Source organism: Sinocyclocheilus anshuiensis, unplaced genomic scaffold (genome assembly GCF_001515605.1).
Source record: "Sinocyclocheilus anshuiensis isolate Anshui unplaced genomic scaffold, SAMN03320099.WGS_v1.1 scaffold1133, whole genome shotgun sequence".
Lineage (NCBI taxonomy): Eukaryota > Metazoa > Chordata > Actinopteri > Cypriniformes > Cyprinidae > Sinocyclocheilus > Sinocyclocheilus anshuiensis.
Window position 1 is genome coordinate 717501 of NW_015555792.1, and position 10025 is coordinate 727525.

The following is a 10025-nucleotide window of genomic DNA, read 5'->3' on the forward strand; positions in this document are numbered from 1 at the left end:
CGCCTAATAAACACTTGAGGTGTCAAAGTTGAAACCCAATTCACTTTTGTTTTGCAACAGTAAGCTAACCTTATTTTAATGAGCACTTTCAATGAGCTCAAGGAGTTCCATAAAGGTTCTCTAAGGAGGTGAAGACACTGAGATTAACTGTTTAGCTCCCATGCTACGAAAGCTTTTACAACAGAGCGTCAGGGAGAATATCAAATGCACACTAGCTGTTCACTCACATTCACTCTGATCTCCGCCGTGAACCCAGTAATGCTTAACTCCTGCTGTGCTGTGTTCTCAGAGCCATACAACCAGCCTGTGGCTTTCAGAGCCGCTCTGTAGAAACAGAATGAAAATTTAATGTAGAACAGAGGATGGAGAAGAAAACCAAATCTGCTCAAGTCCTTAGGCTGTACCCTAGCCTTCGGTTTGAGTTTCCCTCTGAAGGATCAGCCAAGACATAATATTTCCATTCCGAACCGCCTGCTGAGGGCTTCATCAGCTGCTCTGAGAGCAGAGGAACCATTAGCAATGGATTCACACAAAACTAATGACAATCCTGAAAAATCAAATTCAAGAATGAAGCAGGAAATACTTCAATCCAAAGAGTCAAATAGTCCTCTTCAAGCCTAGTGATTAGACTAAGCGTATTAGTATTAGAGTTTAAAATCATTTTTTATACTAAAACTGACTCTTTCTCCCAATTAAACAGAGCAAAATAATATATTATTAACCAAACCATGACCCTTGGGGTTTCCCAAACTCTCCTCGTCTGCTTCTGGCTAAACAAATCAGAATATCAAACCGAGAATCTTGTTTTCAGTATTCATTTTAGTTATTTATTCTTACTTACTTGTTTGTTTGTTATATTGCTGTCAACTTTTGTTTAATTTGCTGGATGATAATGGTGATAATGCTGGACTTCAGTCTGCTAATTGATGACCTCAGTCTTTTTAAAGGGAAATTGAAAAAGGGCAGGTGGCAAATTTTTTATTTTTTTTTCCAATTACAGTGTCTGTCATCAAGATTTGTGATATGCTTCTACGATTTGAAATCACAATAAAACTGCTTTGTTGGTAAAAATGCTTCTAGAGCCATGTCCACCATTGCCTGCACACTCTTCTCAGTGACTTGTTACTAGTTTTGTGACTAAATATGCTTTGTTCAGTGGCGGATCCTGTTAGCATTCGACTGTTAGCATTGGCTGGAAGCAACTGCAGTGACTCGCTAAACATCTCAGTGTAATCAATAAACAATGTACACATTTGGTCCCCATTCTTGATGTACATCTACTTACCTAAAACTGGAAGTGTGATTTATTAAAATAAACTGAATCTGTTGCCATTAGATCAGCTTACAATTTTGCAGCTAAGTGTGTATTTATCCACTGAATATGATGGCAGCATATGTGTCACGTTACACTGTTGAGGGAACACGCTGGAGTCACGCAGAAAAGTTTAACAGTCTTTAATCACAAAACACAGAAGATAAGCCACAATAGGCACTTGAGCCAACACACGTAAAGAATGACAAACACAAATTGAACAGACTAGGACTTTTAAACACAGGGCAATCAGGGGAACACAGGTGACATCAATGGAACATAATCAAACTAAACGAGGACAGGAACATGACCAAACAAGGAAACACAGGAAGAACTACTAAGATTAATAGGTTGTTTGCAATCACGTGATTCTGATGACGCGCGAAATGCAGCTGGAGGGCAGGAAGTGATTTTTCACCATAGAAATCACTAGCAGAAACTCAAAATGCCTGTGTTTTGCGTTGTTTATGGATGCTCAAATAGGCTAAACCGAAAAACCACACGGAGCCAAGAAGTCAAAAGTCAAGAAATGCACTGAAAAACGCAGGAAAAAGTGGCTTGTAAACCTGCGTCTGCGGTCGGGAGGAGGAAAGCCGGATAATGCTCGTGCGTGCTAATGGTTAATATAAGATAATATATTAAAATATTAATAAAGAAATATATAAATAGATACGGGGCGACACTGTCAGAATTCACTGAATGCTAAACGCCACACATAGACACGATGTAAATAACGTGTGGCGTTTAGCACTGAGTGAATTCTGAATGCGTGAGAGGTGGCAGCCCAATCTATATATTTCTTTATTAATATCTTAATATATTATTATATCCCATAAGAACCATTAGCACGCACGAGCATTATCACACGAGCTTCGCTCCTCCCGACCGCAGATGCAGGTTTACAAGCCACTTTTTCCTGCGTTTTTCAATCAATTTCTTGACTTTTCCCCACTTATGAACAACACATTTTCGAACACGAAAAAGCTACTTGTGGTTTCTCGGTTTGGCCAATTTGAGCATCCATAAACAAAGCAAAACACAGGCATTTTGAGTTTCTGATAGTAATTCCTATGGAGAGAAAAATCACTTCCTGCCCTCCAGCTGCATTTCGCGCGTCATCAGTGACGTCATGTGCAAACAACCTATTGCTGTCTCAAATCAAATAGTCCATTTTAAAAGAAGGTGACACCCATGATATACATCCACTGACATTTCAATATGATGAATCACTGACAACTCTGTCTCAAAATCCTTCATTACTTTAATTAAGATTAAAACAATTTAATTTTAAAGCACAGCCACCACAAAATCAGACTTTAACACCTCTTTTTACTTCAAGATTGTTCTGAAGTTAAATGCAGATTTAAAAACATAAGATGTAGTTTAATAGCTATGATACTGTTTTTGAAATCAAATCTTTGCAAAGCTATAACTGGAAACACCGGCACCTAACAATGCCTTTGGAAAAAAACAGTTGCTCTTAAAAAAATAAAGCATATACATAAACCCAAATAGGAAATAAAACAGTTATTGAATAAGCATGTGTCCTAATCTCCTGAAACATTGGTATCTCATATTTTAGAGCAGCCAATGCAATTTGGGAAAGAAATCAATCAAATCTGTATCTTTGTGAAAATATTAAGATGTAACCCCCTTTGTAATCATTAACATTTTCATAAGTAACTAAGTTACATTACTTTTTTTTTTCTCAGTAACTGTAACAGATTACAGATACATTTATTTTGTAAATCAATTAATTCTGTTACAAGTAATTTACTCCCCAACACTGCACAATAGATAGGCCTTCTCACGGGAGAATGGATTTGTAATCCAAGTTGTCTGTACACTGATTTACATTAGATTAAGATTAAAAAAAAGAAAAGAATATGAAGGAGAGAATGGTTGCTTGCTGTTGTTCTGTTACAGGTCTATTATGACTCCTCCCGCTGATCTTCCCCTTTTACTTAGGATAAAATAAAAATGAAAATATGTTTTTAATATATATTAAATAAAATATATTTATATACATATATAGTTGGAGGCACCATATATTATAGGACAGCAAGTATGCCAGAACTGCCACTGTTGGTTTTCCTCTTGTAAATTAACTGGCTGCAGGGTTACCAGGAGTTTACTGTTACTTTAATCTACTTTACAGAATGTTACCGTAATACCATGCACTGAATTTGAGTACATTGCTGTATTTTCTTGATTTTACGGTAGACTACTGGCAGTACATTAACAGCTGTAATGTGGTAGCAAACATTTTCTTTGCTAGCTGGAGAAATTGTAAGTTGTAACAACAGTGTTGGTTTTAATGCATCTTTAAGACTCATGAATAGACCATGTATTTGAATTCACATGAGCTCAATGTGAACAGGAAATATGGCTATAATGATGTGTGTAAGACCATTCACCACAATTTAATTCATGTTCAAAAGCGCAAACACCCAAAAACAAAACAAAAAAAAAAAAATCAACACAATATTATTGATATACTAAGATATTATTCTATTTGCCCTGAAAGTCTTGATTTCCTGAAAACAAGTTTAAAGAGCAGTTTGTTTCAGCAGCAGTTTTGAGCATCAGATCAGTAATGAAACCAAACAGTGTGCTTCAAGCCCTTCAAAACAGATGGGAGAAGTTTAAGCAGGCAATCACTGAAATAATCAAGAAAACATGATGCATGTTTAAATTAGTAACTGTAAAAGTAATCTGCATATGAGCTGGCAACTCCATTTGTCTTTATCGAGGGACTAATTAAACTGGCTTGACAGTAGGTACGTATAGAGACATTAAATTAGTGAGCCTTGAGTGCCCTTCACCAAAATATTGCAAAAGCAAATAATTTGATCTTTTGAATGTGAGACCCAATGGTCCATAGTTTAGCTTTCCGCTCTGAGGTGGAAGGCTAATCGCACGGCTCATTGAAGGAAAGCAGACATCGCAGATCCTTCTGCAACCCAGCAGTTAATTAACTTTTGGTTATCAGCTATCAGACTGGCTTTCCTGGACGCCAGAGGTGTAAATCAGAGAGATTGTGTTAAATTTACCACAAATGATTCACAGCAGAAGCACCTTGGGAAAACTCATCTGACGGAGTAATTACCTCAATCACTGACGTCCTTGTATGGTGCAGGTGTGTGAAGGACTGAGATATGACCTTCCCTCTTCTCCCCTTCCAGATGTTCAAAACACATGACAACACAAAAGATGTGTCACTCAGCGGCATTGAAGACTTCAGCTCTTTTAACCAGGGGCATTTCTAGGGGCACAGACCCCCCTATATTTCAAAACTCCGTTTTTGATACTGTTAAGCCTGTGTTATACTTTCCGCGCGTACAATCTGGACTACTTGCAATTATACTACCGAAACTGTCCGCTCCGCAGACGTGTTTCATACATGCGTAGTAGATCGGCTTGAACAATAAACAAACATGTGAACAAAGAATTGCCCAGAGTTATTGCACATCTGGCTGTCTTTATATTGTTTTATCGACGGATTGTACAGGTTCGAGTAGCAACGGGCTTCTTCACACAGCCTGCGCATGCGCAGTAGCTCACTGACCGGTCACAAAAAATGGGTGGCACGCGGATGTCCGCTCAGAGCCGATGACGATTTTTACGTCACGCCCACCATAGCGGACACTAGCGGACTAGCACACGCGGAAAGTATAACACAGGCTTTATGGATATTGTATGTCTTTATCTACAGTAAAGAGGTGCACCAGCTTTACACGTAATACAGAACTGGTGTTTGTTTCCTGCAATGGATTGTAGGTACATATCCACCTCATCCAGCTTTCTTTTTGTTTTCTGTATTATAAACCATCGCCTCACTATTTCACTGAGCTAAACCGCTGCAAACAATGGGCCTCATTCATTAAACTGTCATAAACACAGATTGTTGATTGTTGAAATATTATCAGCAAAAATGTGACAATTTTACTGATGTATTACATGTTATAAAATACAACTTATTGAAATCTCGAGTTTGTGTTCACCACAGACCTTATTTCAGGCTTTTAAGTAAGAACCCATTGATTTTGGGACAATGGAACTGGAAGTGCAAAAATGCCAGCTCATATCCTGGTTTTAGGACTCATTCCTGCAGCACTTCAGAACTTTATCACCATCTGTGGTTGATAAATACATAAAATTGCATGACACTTCTCTTCTGTGCAGGTGAATCTGTTGGTTTGAGCAGATCTATCATGTCAAGACCCACTGACATTAAGAAGTGCCGTTGTGACTTGGATCTCTCTTTGGCACACTATCTGTTTTCTTTTTTGATCGCAGACTCTCCGTTCAAGGTTTGTTTGTTTTGAAAATGGGCTTCCCAGAGTTCAACGAGGGATGTGGCCCAGACAGAACTGTGATATATGATATAAGGGTGTGCAGTGAAGCTAATACTATATGTATCTCAATGTGTAGCACTGCGAAAATTATTTGTATCTATTTTTAGACCTGGAAATTGTGACATCTGACTTCAGAATCAACCAGATGTCTATGCTTAGCTGTGAAAACTTGGTTTAGTTAGGGTTAAAGCTAAAGTTTGGTTAGGGTTAAAGCTAAACTCAGCAGGACACTGGGCTTCCAGGACTGGAGATCAAGGGCCCTGCTCTGGGATATTTTGTTGTCTAGATTGCTTGGGGATTGATTGATTATTTATTTATTTTGCAGAATTTTACTGACAGACATATATTGTTATGTCAGATTGCTCAGAAAGGTAATATCACACCCCTCATCAACAAGCTGAATGATCTGTTGGAACATTAATGTCTGTAGCATAAATGCCACTAGGTGAGTTACAACCCGGGTTGTTAAAATACTATTGGGTAAACTGTCAGTGGGTGGAGTCACACAGGCCAAAACAAAAGCAGACATTCCGGCACGGAACACACATTTCACAGCAGATTAACTGGCTGTAGCATTGCTTTTCACAGAAACAAGTATGTGAGTTTAGCATGTTTCTGCAAACATATTATGGTTTTTATGCTTTAGTACGTTTAAAAAATTACATACAGCACCTTTAATGTTAGGGGTGTTAAATCACTTACCCCAAGCAGGAAAATAGTGATGCTTGCCTTAGCAAACTAATGAAAAAACAATGGATAATAATAATAATAATAATAATAATAATAATAATAATAAAAACTAAAAGTAATAACTGCACCTTGATTTGAGATTGAATAAAAGCACGATGTATTTTCACTATTTTTTAAATTATTTTTTTTACTTTAACTTTTACTTGTATTTAGCAGATGCTTGTCATCTAAAGTATCTTTCAAGATGAAAAGTGCAGAAAGTCTCACAGGACTTAATTCACATCTTATGCAGTATTGAGAATGCCTTAAATGTCTTGACTTTTATTATATTGCTAATCATTGCTAATCATATAATGCTAATCATGAAAACGATGATCTAATGAATATATCTTTTGTTCCTTTTTTTGTTTTGTTTTTGTTTGTTTTGACCGCTGTGTTTCATGTTTGGTGGTTGACATGGGAAAATAAATAATTTATTACTGAATAACAATTAGGGGGTAAATGTTTAAAATTGCTCAGCAATCAGTTTAGCTCCATCACTTAAGCGGAATCAGATATTACTTTCATGCTAGGCTCATTATCCTCATCTCCTAGAGCAAGCTGCCTGCTATGAATGTTTTGATTAGCTGAGGGGCATAAATTATTATCGCATATCCTTAACCACTAGACTATTACAACCTCCAACATTAACACCATGCCCTATTTATTAATATATTTACTTCCAGTTGTGCTCCAAAAATGCAGCATCCTGAATTTATTACAGCTCAATTGTAAAGCAGTCTAAGTTTAGCTTAGAAAAGAGCTGTGCTGTCTCAGTGCATTCAGATATTTGCTTTGACTTCTTTTGACAATGAAAATGTCAATCTAGGATATATCATGATTTTTTAAATTTTTTATTAATGTACTCGAACTGCATTTGTAACCATTAGTGTCATGACAAAATATCATCATGTCAAATACATTAAATAAATAGTTAACCTAAACATAGGGTTTCTATCAGACTAAAAAGCAGGTCACTTTGCAGGATTCAGTGTTTCTAGGAAAAAACTGAAAAATAATCCTAAACCAGTGACAGAAATGATCTTTTCCATTAAAGAGACATATTTACACCCTTAAGATGATCTCCAGTGGCATGTTTTTCCTTTACAACCTTAGTAAAAAAGATATATAATCTTTAATGTAAATTCCTAAATTAACTTATTAAAATTCGAATAACAAGACACTATAAGGATGATACCAATCAAATTAAATCAATATCAACATATTTGCATTGAGGAAGTGGCACAGAAGCAAATCAATTTCAAAATCCATCTTTGCATTTAAGAAGTAGCACAGAAGCTGCATCCGAAGTGGGATTTAAGATATATTTACACAGACTATATTTAGTGCAGCTTAGAGATGCCATGAATGCATTTACACTACTGTTACAATTGCATTAATAATATTATGAGATTAAAGTTTTAAATATAAAATGAATAAAGAACTATGAAATAATACATCAAATATGAAAATAAAAAAGGCCAGTAGGTGGTGGCGAATCAATGTCTTAAGTAAATAATTTATTTACTATTTGTACGACTAGTTCAAATTGGCTGATTCATTCAGGAATGAAGAAGGTGACTTGTATACTAGCATACTACTATTCTTACTATTTCTGCAATAGAAAGATATGCTAAAAAGTGTATTATACAGTTTCAAATTTAGCAGCTGTCTTTATGAATGGCATATTGAATCATTGACTCACTTGATTCGTTCAAATACGTTGAATCATTCCAGAACAAAATACATCTGTGCAAACAGTCCTTATTAACAGTATTGTGTCTAAAGTTGCGTCTAATTTGAACATAACATTAACATGTTTTATTTATTTATTATATGCCATTGTATAAAGTATAAAATAGTGACCTTAAAAGGAGGACAAATGAGTATCCAGCTCAAGCCTGTGTGATAGGCGGACATGGTATTTAAAAACCGGACTATGAACTAAAACCGGACTGATGTCCCATACCTTAACATGAAAATCCTATCAACTTGTTTTTAAGTCATTCAATACCTGTGGAAAATATGGAATGAAATCCTGCAGGGCCTGTCAATCTCCAAACAGGACTAAAAAAGCATTAAAAACTTTCAACAAAGTAGTCCATACAACTCCAATGCCATATTTCAGGTCTTCTGGTGTCATTTCTATAGCTCATGATTTGTAGTCTGTAAAATATTTTCTGCTAAAACTGCTCTTTGTGAAGCAGTGAAGGAGCTGTTGATGTTCTGCAGAGGCAGTGCAGGGAGGAGAACTTCAGCTGAAATCTCAATACAATCATGAAGGTCAAAGCTCTCATTCAGTGGCATTATTTCTCCTTCACACATTATCAGAATCACTTGCATACCATTAAAAGCTGCAGCAATAAGTTTAGATACATCTTTTTTTTATCTCTCTCTGTTGCAATTTAATAGCCATTGCCAATCATTTTAAAGGTGCCTTTTTTTCAACAGCAGATTACAATTACGTGGATTTATTCAGGTGTATTATGTTTGGAGATGCTATTTGCGACAAAATCAAGCTATCAATAAACAGTCATTATCTGTGCCACAGATTTTAGTATCTCATTGTGTTAGAGGTATTGTTTCCATGCAGCTGTAGGCTGTCCATTTTATTCAAACTGACAAGTTATCTGCAATTACTGAGGTGAGGCACCATTTCTTAAAGTGCTTTGACAGAACCAGCAGCTATTCCTGACAGCAAGCCAGTCAACTGCAAAAGCCCTTTCCTCCCCGGGAAAGTATGTGAGGCTGAGATAGAGTGCAAGCGCACTCATAAATGCAGAGCTGGAGAGCCATTTTAGCCGGAGTTGCCAGGCTGCAAAAAGCCCACTTCATGTAATGCAATGTCACTGAAACAGCAGAGCAGAGCCCCTCCAGCGTTCAGCTTAATCAATAAATTAAACAACACCTCCATCACCATCACACTTCTGAGTCTTCAATCAGGTTCTCTGCTTAAGGTATAGCCTGTAACCTCACGAGCCAGGTTACACTGAATAAGAAATATGTTTTGAATAGCTTTTTGAATGTTATGGAAAGAGAAGGCACTTCAACTCAAACCAGAGTGGAGACTTAATTTTTTGTTTTACTGCATTAATATTTACAGAGATCCCTCACTTAGACTTCTGTTCTTTTTGTGGGTAAGTGGTTAACAGGAAAGTCGTAGCAAAGCTTGAGCCAGTTATTACAGTATGTGAACAGCTCTTTCTTTAGAATGAAGTGGACCAAGGAATTGTGCACAATAAGACCAGGGGCTTCATTTATCAACAGTGCGTAAGCACAGATGTGTATGAGGGGCCGTATAGGCCATAATTATTGAAAAGCCTCTTACAAACATTAGTGAAATGAAAAACATTGATAAACCTTAGTGAAATTCATTCATATGCATTACTGAAAACCTCTTACCTAATTTCACTTGAAATGGAAGCTGTGTCAACACTTCCGTTTAATTTGGCGCGTCTCACAATGGCGGTTAGTCGTAAATTGTCTGAAGCTATTAGTAATATAAACAACATTTTACCGTCGTCAAGTACAATTCCGAAAGTGGGATAATAAAGCTTATCATTACTACATGTAAATAGTGTTACCTGCTTTGAATAGGCTGGAAAGCTGCAAAGCACTAATGATTT